We start from the raw sequence: 12,417 nt of genomic DNA on the forward strand, positions 1-12,417 counted from the left end.
TGGAAAGACCTCAATATAGTGCCCAGAGCCCATGTGAAAACAAAAACAAAAACAAAAACAAAAACAGGTGGCACAAACTGTAATCTCACTAATGGGGAGGCAGAGACAGAACTATCCACAGATCTTGCTGGTCATCCCAGCTCACTAAGTGGTGAAATTCCAGATTCTGAAAGAAATTCTGTCTCTGAATAAAAGGTAGAAGGTGACTGAAGAAGGCAGCAAGTATAGACCATTGCTCATCTACACACTATACGTGTGCAAATGCAGAAATACAACACACTACACACACACACACACACACACACACACACACAATTTTATACATGATGCTACTTTGTATCTTGGGTTACATTTCTTCTGTAAAGCTTTGTAGTGAACTAGTACTACAAGCTGTGACCCATGGCTTCACCTCATCTGTTTAGGATTACTCATTCTTTGGCTCCTATTTGAAGTAAAGAAGAGACGCTTTGTCTGTAGACTAGCTTAGCAAGGCCTTTAAACACTTGTTGATTTAAAAACCACTTAAGATAACTGATAAAATATGTTAATTGAAAGTATTTTTTAACAAGGAAACCAAATCAATTTTTGTAATAATACAGGAGGATTTGTGAGTTTATTGGTTTGTAAGAGAATCTCTGAACCATGACTAATTAGATAATCCATTTCTCTGCATTTTAAATGAGCCTGTAATGACTTCAAAGATGCAAAATACTGTATTATAAGCAACACCTTTAAGGCCCCAAATCTCAGATAACTGGCAGTGTTTCATAGTTATATAATTCTTTTATTACTGAAATATGCAATAGAGAATGAAATGTCTTGTGTTTTGATTCCTGCTTTGTGCCAACAACCATGCACCTATGACTAATGGTATCATGCCATTTTGTAGACTCTGAAGTCTCCAGAGTTTTTAAATTGATCTATGCCAGACATGGCACCACAGAAGGGTGGGTACTGCACTGGCAAAATTGGTTAAGCTAGGAGTCAATACACAGCTACTGTTTATCAAATAAGGAGAAGTATTAACAGAAACTGAAATTCGTGAAAAATTAGGAAGGGTCCTGGACTAGACTGATGGAAGTCTAGAAAAACAATGGTTGAAGGGGATATAGAGAGATGAGCATTTAGGGTGGATGAATGAGAAAAACCAGGACTCAGAAATCAGCTTGCACAGATGGATTCAGGCCAGGAAAAGCTGTATCATGGCCAAGAAACTGCATAGCCTATGGAAGACCCAGCTACATACGTGTACTAGGGAGAAGGCCTCAAAGCGCAGAAGCACCAGGCAGGACCATCACTCAGCTGGGAAGTACAAAGATTTCCCCAGTGGAGCCGATGTAAGAGGCAATGACTACCATAACCCCCAAAACTGTAACTGAGGGACCCCATCTAACTTAGTCCCCAAACCACAGGAAAATAACTTAAGGCACAGACACTGGACAATGAACAATTTCATAACGCATGGAAACCTACTCTCATATTAATATATAATTGTGCTATGTCCCATATTTGATATAACTCATTTTAGAGCGATTTGGAGATATCTCTCTCATATCTCTCTTAGTCTACTCAAGACATCCCCTAGGTCAAAGAGCTGCTCCTCTGCCTCATATCTGATTCTGTCTCCAACCTTTGCCTTCTGTCTACTGTCACTTTCCAAACACTGCTCTGCACAGGTGTATTCACTGGTGGAAAATCAGAAGCAACATCGAGGAAGGGAATAAGAAATCTGTTGCCTTAGTGTGGTACAAAGTCAGTCCACATCCAGCTCTGCCAGTGGGGTGCTGGGCACAGCTGCTGGGGAAGTGAAACTGGAAACACTTGACTGAGTTGACCCTGTGCCTCCGCTGTCTGGATGCTGGGTTACCAGCGAAGTGCCTAGCACTACGCAGGAGGTAGGAAAATGTAGTCTAAGAGCCAGGAGGCCGAAGTTGGAGTTCCCTGAGTCCCACGCTTCCAGTCATTGGTGGAAAACTGCAAGAAGAAGTTGAGAATGAAGTGTCAGGGTCCACAGGCCATGACAATTCTGGGACAGAGTGTTTCCAAACTCCCGGACATTCAGGTGCTGCTGGATCAAGAAGAGTTAGGAACTGGCTGAGGGCAATGAGGAGACCGGGGCCCGGGACATGGGTGCTCTGGCTCATTGGCGGGATTGTCTTTAGCTTGGCAGTGATTGTCTGGGAGCACAGAGAAGTCAGGAGACTTAGGCAGCTGCTTGGTAGTTGAAGGCTTTCTCCATGCTCCCCATAGCAGCTCTAAATGGACGAAATAGTCCACGTTTATCCATAGCATTCCACGATTGTGCATCGTGGAAAATGGATGCATACCAGCTTTTCACGGTGGAACAGAGATTAAATATCTTTTGCAGCGAGGAATGTCTGGGAAAGGAAGCTTATTGGCTTAACCCTCGGGGCCTCTAGATACCTCATTAACATGGAGAACTCTGTTTTGGGCTACGTGACCAACATGGGAGAGTGTGGGAGTGCAAACACGTGTTTCAGGCCAGGAATCTACTAGGGAGCAGGGAGGTACCTGCTGTCTCAGGTGGGTACCTGGGTACCGGGGTTTCAGACCCACTCTGCCTTACCAAGTTTCCTGGCATGGTCCATTGTCCCACAGTTGTCTTTTTATTTTCCCGTCACAATCTCAATGCATATTTCTTTCCTGACCCTGTCTTTTGTTTTATCTTTGCCTTCCATAGCACACATGTGCAGAAGGCTTGTGGAAAGTATGGGTGTAGTCCCAAGGCTGGTGCTAGACCTAGGAACTAGGAGTTTTCAGAGTAGAAAATCATATTTCAATCTTAGGGAACTGGGCTGATAGACTTTTGAAAACTGCACAAGGACAGTGAAGACTCTAGCCTGCTCTGTAAAAGTTTCGCTAGCCCCTGTACCATTTCTATATAAATCACCTATTGTGAGAACTTGTTAAAGAGTCAACAATGAAACTTTCAAATGTTGTAAAGAAAAAGAAAAAAAATCAGAAGATCCAAAAGGGAAACAGAATAATCATAGTCAAGTGAACCCACCATCTTCACAGTATGCAGAGATAAGGTTACAAGGAAGCAGTCCCCCCACTCCCTGCCCCGCACTACCTCCCCACTCTCCCACACCCCCCCTCCCGCCAAGGGAAGACCATGGAAAGGGAAAAAGAACAGGAGCCTGATGATGGAGGAAAGACTGAGATGCAAAGATATAATAGCCAAATTAAACTCGCAGTGCCTGCAGAGAAGACATGACCCCAAGTGTCATGTTAGCCACTTGGAGAATGAGTGTGACACTCTCTTCTTTGATGCTAGAAAAGGTGTGGAAAGTAAGACAGGAACACAACAACGGTGCTGCAATTACAGAGAGCTGGAAACAGCTAAATGATGTTAAATATTCAGAGGGAACGTGGTGTGTGAGAAAGTTTGCAAGGAAACACACACACACAGGTTCCAGACTCTACAGTTTTGATGCTTGAGGTGCATGCCGAAGCAGGCTATAGCCCTACACTGCTTTGCAGCATTGGGTGTAAAGACCCAGTGCAATGCTGTTCTGTGATTTCTGAGAGAAGAAGTCAGTGACCACCCATTATTATTTAGAGCCACGTTATGAAGTTTCTTATGAATGAAGGTGATGAAGATAGCATGCTTAAATATAAAGAATCTTATAAAATGCTACACATAAAACTTTCTGGAGAAAACTGCTTGAAGATATAGGATGTCCAACTGAGAAAATAGCTTAAATGAAAACATATATTTTATTATACTTTTATATAAAAGTATTATTTGTACATCAACTTAATATCGAACATAACAATTAAATTATCGTGGGCTGGGAAGATGACGTAGTGGAGTGATTACCACGTAAGGCTGAGGGCTTAGGTTTGGGTCCCCTGCACACATATAAAGAGGTAAATGCATTGATGTGTGTTGTAGAAAAGGAAAGCAAGAAGATGCCTGGAACTAGTTGGACAGAAAGCCTACCATAACCGCTGAGCTCTGGATTACATGTGAGAGTAGACAAAGATACACAATTAATGCTAGGCCTCTATACATGCATGTGTGTGCAACTACACACACACGCACACACAGAAACACGTGCACGTGCGCGCACAGGCCATGACATTATCTAAAGGGACAAACATGAAATTTCTGTGATTACAAGTCATGTCATAGTAAAACCACCAGGTCATCAAAGATAATACAAGAAACCAAGAACCTTATCTGTCCTTTGTTGGTACATATGCAATATACACAGCAAATCTATCACCCAAAGATACATTGCCTTGGGATAAATACAGGAGAAAGCAAACTTCTTAGGGTGACACGTGTGTGTGTATGTGTTTGTGTGTGTGTGTGTGTGTGTGTAAATATGTATATATAACAATCATAATGAAAGAAAAAGATGGTATCAGTTTGAGAATTTATGTCAAAGAAACCTATAGGTTCTTCAAGTCTTAATGTGAGTTTATTTTTGAAAGACAATAGCAGTAGAAGGAACTAGTTAATGTAATGCTAATTATGCAGAATCAATTCTGTTTCTAACAGTTACCGACTTTCAAGTATCTGAGTTTGAGGTACATTTGTAAGTTTGGGCCACATGTGTTCCTTGTTTGCTGGTTTGCATAATGCATGCTTATGGTGTAAATGAGGGAAAAGCATATTCTCTGCAGCCAATCCTGACAGAGTTTAGATATTGCTGGCAGGGATGTAATGAGTGGCTCAGTGTCATTCATTCACATTCACAGCATCTCTCCTGGCCTGCAGCTGCCATCAAAAGCCACTCTTGCTACTCATCTCACAGTGAGTGTGACATTTGGACTGGGTCTGAACCATTTTTATTAAATTTGAGATTGTACATACACAAAGTCTTATGGCCATGACAGAACTTAATCCTTTGGGAGCACCCTCCAACTGGCCTGAGCAGGGCCATATTCTGAGTTCAAATTCAAATATAATAGCTCTTGAACTGACAGTGAGGAGCTTTCAAAGTCTGAGTCATCACCCGTTTACTACAGTGAACATGGGATTTATTTCAGGTTTAGTGATTTTGGAACACTTGTTCCTGAAAATGTAATTTCACATACGAAATATGTAATGAATACTTTTCTTGAAAAAACACGTCTAAATTAGAACAAGAAAAAAGGGGGTAAAATCACTCTAAATTCTCCCACCAGAAGGAAAAGCCAGAGTCTGTAAATTCTGTGTTAATCCCAACTTCAAAAGCCTGATGTGGTAAACAAATTTTCTGTCTCTGGGGCCATCATGACATCTTTGGAATCAAGTTTAAGTTTCCTTTCTCATCTGAGATGTATTTTAAGACGTAGCTTTATGAGTATGTGAAGTACTAGAAAAAGAACCTGGAGCCTCACACAAGCCGGGCAAAGGCTCCATCACAGATCGATGTGTCCAGCACCTGTTTTATGTTCTAAGTGTATCTATAGTTTGGCAATGTGATCTTTAATAAAATATTGTCCAATAACCAGTTAAATATATCATCTTAGTTTTGGTAAGTATATTTAAAAGCACATGGAAAGAAATATGCTAGCATATTAACTGCTGTTTCTGCATTATAAGTTGAAAATGCTAATTGATTTTATAGCAATATGAAGTTAAAATGCAAAACTCCCTCCTCTTACAGAATGCTTAGGCCTGCCAGCCAATAGCAGCTCCACTTCTCTCGCCTATCCATGTAAACATGAATGTCTATTAAAAGTTTAGGCCCTCAGCTTTAATTTAAATATTTAACTACTTTCATTTTAGGGAAATTATCAACCCTTGATTCTCTATTTCTTTTATTTTACAGAAGAAAGAGAATCTTTAGTATTTAACTTAATGTAATTGATAGGTTATATATAGATACCAACATAAATAACACATAAATAACACATAACAAATTTTCATCAAAATAGAATCACCTACTTTTCTACTTTCCTTTTCTCCTTTGAACACATCCTTTGCCTCAACTCTCAAATCAATAGCACCCTTCCCTTTCATTATGATTGTCACACACACACACACACACACACACACACATACAGAGAGAGAGAGGGGGGGAGAGAGAGAGACAGAGAGACAGAGAGACACTCGTGTAATTCTTTAGAAGTTTGCTTTTTCATGTATAGTGCATATGCACCAGGGACAGAGGAATCTGGGTCTTGGTTCCTGGTAGCATCTTTGATGACCTGGTGGTTTGTACTCTGACATGATTTGTAATCACGATGACTTCATAGGCACTGTGTGTCCTTTTTGGATAATGTCACAACATCCCAGCATATGTCCCTGCATCTAATCTCATTTTAATTCCTTGACTCTGATTCTAAAGTTCCATCAGAAATCATGGGATCTTCACCTGTTCCACTAGTCCTCAGTGATGAGCATGTGCAGGCCTCAAGAGTTCGTACTTACCCTGCACTGTCCATGGGGTTGCAGGAAAGAATCATCTAGCTGCTGTTTTCTGCCAATAGCTTCCCAGCATGGTTAGCTACCGTGCTGAGTAAAGGCGGCCTCATCATCAAGGCCATATAATCCCATATATGTACCTTTATATACTTTAAGTTATATTAAAAAAATACATTATATCACACATGACATTCTCTTTCCCTGAATTTATGTATATTTGCATGCCTTAATAAATTTCCCTAAAATTTTGTTTGTAATAACTGCATGATATTCTATCATAGAGCTGTTTGCTAAAGCATATAAACTGTTGCTACAATTTTCATATGTATTATAAAATTTAATTCACCTCTTTTATTTTGTGTGTTTAGTGCATAAATATTCATGTGTCTGTGTGCCCACCATGGCCATGTGAAGGCAGAACTGACTTTAGATATCTTTCTCTATTATTCTCTGCCTTACATTTTAATGTGGTACCTGTCACTGAAACCTGAATGTGCTATTTTGGCTACATTAGTTGTTTGGTGAGCTCCTGGGATCTGCTAGTATTCCCCCTCCCCCTCCCCCTCCCCCTCCCCCTCCCCCTCCTCCTCCCCCTCCCCCTCCCCTCCCCCTCCCCCTCCCCCTCCTCTTCCCCTTCCCCTTCCCCTTCCAATGCTGAGTTTCAGGTATTTGCTACCAAATCAGCCTTTTCTGTGGTTTTTGATGGTCTAAACCACGTCCTCTTATTGCACAGCATGACATTGACTCCTGAGCCATGTTCCTAATGCTATATAATATAATATAATATAATATAATATAATCTTATAGTAAACATCTAATAAACACATTTTTTAATATTTTAATGTTATAGTTTAATCACTATTAACTTGCTGAGGCAAAGTCTATTTGAATTTTATAGCCTTGCTTTCCTAATTCCTATTTGTCTTTGCCAACTCTTCATAAAAGCGTTTCCCTTTTCTTATACTTGCAAATCATGAACTTATTGGTTTTAGGATATTTATAGTTTATTTTTTATATGGATGACTATTTACCCATATGTTGATTATCAATACATAAGAATACAAGAAACATATCATTATGAAATCCAAAATAGTTATCATTTACTTTTATTTTTAAATTTTTAAATAAACTTACTGTTTAAAATGTACAACTAAAAAATTACACATCAAAAATAACCAAACTCAAAGTCTATCTATCTCAATGGACTTCTGTTAGGTTAGAATAGTCATTTTGAAACTGTAGAGCGTCACACTGGACTTTATGCTTTAATGATCTAAACATATTTCCATGTACTTATACACCACCCAAACCAAAAAAAAAAAAAAAAAAAAAATCCATGCCAGAGTTAGAACTAGAACAATGCTCCTTTTTTACTTCTAAAAGTTATCTTAAAGTATACAGTACATATTTTTCAAATATTATTTGTAATCTTATTTTTTACTTTATATATATAATTTTTTTATTTCAAGTTTTTGTGTATATGTTGTGATCTTTGTCTTGTAATTGAAAAGTGAGATTTGAGCTAGTGAGATCGTGCAGTCAGTAAATTACTTACCTTGTAGGAGTGGAGACTTGAGTTTGATCCCAAGAACCTTGGTAAAATACACTGGGTTTTGGTGGTGTGAGTGTAAATCCGATTGTTAAATAGGCAGAAACAAGAGGATGCCTGGAGTCTGCTGGCCAGCCAGCCTGGCCAGCCAGCTTAGACTATCATCAGCAAACTCCAGGCCACTTTGAGTCCCTGTCTCAACATGGTGGATGTATCCTGAGCAATGACACCACAGGTTGTCTCCTGGCCTCAACATTTATGCATATACACATGCACATGTACTCATACATGTAGGTACCTACACACATGTATATATTCACAAACACACATGCACATACACTTGCACTCGCACATGCATACATGCATGTACCTGGAATCCAGTATTTACTCTCAATTTATAAATATTAATCAGTGTTTTAATGTTTTATTTATTTTACATTTTGAATTTTTATGGCCTAGAGATTATTACCTAGTCTTCTGTACTACTGAAAATGTAGCCAAGTTTTATTTCCTTTTTAACCTCCTTATTCTGAGCCTAATTCCCACCATGATCACTGAGTTATTAAGGGAAATCCACAGATAACACAGCAGAAAAATACTTAATTTTGCACAGTATTGTTACTATTAATTCACGTTTGTGACCAGTGAAGGCACACATGCACTTCCATAGCACATGTGTAGAGGCCAGCCAACAACACTTGAATTTTCAGAATCAAAATCATGTTTTGAAGCTGGGTGCCAGGTGCCTCTCTCACTGCACCATCTAACTGGCCCAGGTATACTCCTTCATAAAATGCTTGCACTAATATTAACAATTAATAAATGGAACCTCATGAAACTGAAAAGCTTCTGTAAGGCAAAGCACATAGTCATTCAGACAAAGTGGTAGACTACAGCATGAGAAAGACGTTTACCAAGTACATATCTGGTAGAAAACTGATATCCAAAATATATAAAGAACTCAAGAAATGAGATATCAAGAATAAGTACTTTAAAAATGAGGTACAGATATAAACAGAATTCCTCAAGGAAGAAACTCAAATGGCTGAGAAACACTTAAAGAAATTATTGACATCATTAGTTATCAGGAAAGTGCAAATCAAAACTACTTTGAGATTTTTATCTTACACCTGTCAGAGTAGCTAAGATCAACAAAACAAGTGACAGCTCATGCTGGTAAAGATGTGGAGTAGGAGGAACACTCCCATTGCTGCTGAGAGTGTAAACTCATGCAGCCATTAGGGAAATCAGGATTCACCAGGAAGATGGGAATCAATTTATCTCAAGGACCATCTATACCATTCTTGGAAATATACCCAAAGAACACTTTATCCTACAACAGAGACATTTGCTCAATCATGTTATTGCTGCTTTATTCATAATACTCATGCTGTAGAAAATATTAATCTCAATCCAGGTTTCTACAACTTTTATTTTTATAATAAGCACTAATCACGTTTAGAGCTGGCAGATAGCCACCCTCTATGCTATTAGAATCTATTTTCCTATCAATAACCCCCAATCATACCTTCAGGGCTTATATAATTTGGTAACTCAGGAGAAAGCATTTTATTATCTGGCCTATTCTGATGAGTCCAGAGTTCTGTATCTAAATAATTTTCTATCCTATCTTGTATTATTAACCTAAAAATATCTTCTTAGACCTAAAACATCTTCCTAAATGCTAAAAAATTTAAGTTTAATTGTGAGACCATAACTATATAGTCTTTAACCCCATCAGAGGCCTGAGAAGGAATAAATATTACTTGAGTATGTATGAAACACAGGAATGCAGCTCCCAAAAATTATAGAAATGACAGAGATAGTTGACTTCCTAGATAGTCCCCTAATATTCTTTATAATATTGGAGCATCTACCTTCAGCCTTATGGCCCAGAACTTGACAGACCTTAAGTGAAGCAGGAATTATGAAGGACTATCTTACCCTGTATTGGCAGAGCTTAGCAGTTGATTATCCTGCATTTGTCGGCCCTTTCGGACAGCATTCTTTCTGTAGATGAAGTTAGTGCATTTCTTGCTCACTAGCTAGGCTTGCAAAATTGAAGCAATAAAATATGGAGGTTATTGGTGCTCATCATCATCTTTGATGTAGAATGGGGGCACGATCATGAGCAGACCTCTCTCATAGTCAAAAGGTCATTTAATAATAAAATTTTAAATGTCATATTCTGTGAATCTCTGATGCTTTCGAAGATTATTTATCTAGTTATAGGATATCTGAACAAGCAAACATTGGCTGTCTGTAGCTATCTATCTGTTCATCCTAGGATTTATATTTCAGTGATTAGTATCTGACATTATCATGAGTCTGACTGTCTGACTATTAATTTGCATTCCATAATTATTTTAAATAGTTTGTAATAGTAGCCATTAAAAGAACTAGGACTCAACCTTGTATTTTAAAATAAGTTGCAAAGGCACAATACCTATAAAAGAGTTAAAACATACAAATATGTTGCAACAGATTAATCTTAAATTCTTTACCAATATACAAAGATTTATACCAATGAAAACCTTAAACCTGTATCAATATATAAAATTTTGCATCAGTGTAAGAAAATGTAACTTCCAATTATGCCTCAAAATATAAAGATCTCTACCAATGTAAGATTGTGACTATAAAATGTTTTTGTTTAAGAGTAGCTTTAGTAATCCACCCTTATTTGTCTAATTTTTTATAATATTACTATATCCCCATTTTCAACCCCCTTTTCTTTACCTAAGAAAGAAAGGATAGAGAAGAGGAAGAGAAAGATAAAATTTTTTGAGTTTAAGCTCATTATTCCTCCCAGTCCAAGACCATAATTGTTTGTAAATTATCTCTTTATATATGTATATATATATATGTATATGATATCATAAAATGACCAAAACTATCCACCACAATTTAAGGGACTGGGACACAATGGTCTTCTTATAATTTCTTTCTGCTGAATTGAGGCAAAGCATTTCAGTTTGGAGGCCCAAAAGGAAATTTGAAAAATGGTCAAGTTGAAAGAAAGCTAGCTGGCATCATTTGTTGTCCAGTCTTAGTATATTGAGAAAGTTCATGGAGTAATTGACTAGAACAGTCTGAAAGGCTGGATGAACTAGGTCATCTGGGATCAGCAGCCCTTTCTGATATTGTTCTAGAAGCAAGTCTGTGGAAACAGCATCATTTTGAGGCAGGATCAATCAGGGAGCTCGAACAGCAGGTCCTAGCATCCCTGAGGGTGAATCTTTTCAAGGCTGCCCTCTTAATCTTCAATTCTGTAATATATAAGTCTTATAAGCAATATACATAGTTATATAAAGACATCTGTATGGAATGTAAAGGGTACAGAGATTGATTAAGGATGATTTCATTCTTTTAGTTGAGCATGTGAAATAAAACTCTTAAGAAGTCAATTTTTCATATAGTCAAACTGTAATATAAATTTCTATTCGTGTCATCTGCAAGGATGTTATATAATAACAAATCATGAGAATTTTGCAGCCAGTAAGATTTACTGACTTTGTAAGCTGAAGTTCTAGCTGTCAGTTCAAGTGTTGTTTCAAGAGTGTTTAGCAATATATATTATCAGTGTATTTTTTTCCATTTGAGTTTCTGCTGTCTACAGACGAGATCTTTAAGGGGTCTCCATCTATCAAATCTGATCCTTAATACTTTGGAAGGAGTCCATTGCCTTTTCTTCTCTCCCATTTACAAAAATAGAGAGCCTCTCTCCCAACATATCATACCTTTTTTTTTTTTTTTTTTTTTTTTTTTTTTGATCCAGAGATTTGAAGTCATTGAGAATATGGACTGGTCCAATTTAGCAGCACCTTTTTAATTTATGTCTCCTCTATATTGACTTTTCTTATAGAAGATTTGAAATACCATCACAACCAAAGAACTTATAACCATCTTTATTTTGATAAATTAAAACAATTATTATTGATTGAGACAGGCTTTCTCAGTATAGCCTGGGCTGACCTGGATTTACTCTGTAGATTAGGCTGGCTACAAGCTCACAAGGAACCTCTTTGTCCTAGCTTTTGTCCCTCAAGAACTGAAATCAAAGGCTTGGATTTGTTTATTTATTATCTATGTACCCTTGAAAACATGTATATCAATTTACATTACTTTCTCACTTCTTTGGAGAAAAATATCTTTGATAATTTAAAACAATTTAAAACAAATGATCAAAATATTATTTATTAAGGCAGGGTTTCTCTGTGTAGCCCTGAATGACTTGGACTTGTTCTGAAGATTCAAAACCACAAGGAACCTATTTTTCTTTGTCCTTGTCTCCCAAGTATTGAAATTAAAGTCCTGGCTTTATTTATTTATCTATGTACCCTTGAACATTTATATGAATTCTCATTTCTTTCTCCCTTCTTTGGAGATTAGTATTTTTGTGGATAAATATACCTATATCTCCCTTCTCTTTATATAAATTAATTTAATATCCTTCTCTATATTCAGCTTTATTCAAATTTAC

At 37.5% G+C, this 12,417-nt stretch overlaps 1 protein-coding gene across 8 annotated transcripts in view; it reads left to right on the plus strand.

Annotated features, from left to right (window-relative positions):
- The window catches only part of Inpp4b (inositol polyphosphate-4-phosphatase type II B), a 702,669-nt gene that overhangs the window by 522,451 nt on the left and 167,801 nt on the right, over positions 1-12,417 (plus strand). The gene's annotated exons all lie outside the window — the stretch shown is intronic.

Source organism: Arvicanthis niloticus, chromosome 18 (assembly GCF_011762505.2).
Source record: "Arvicanthis niloticus isolate mArvNil1 chromosome 18, mArvNil1.pat.X, whole genome shotgun sequence".
Classification (NCBI taxonomy): Eukaryota; Metazoa; Chordata; class Mammalia; order Rodentia; family Muridae; genus Arvicanthis; species Arvicanthis niloticus.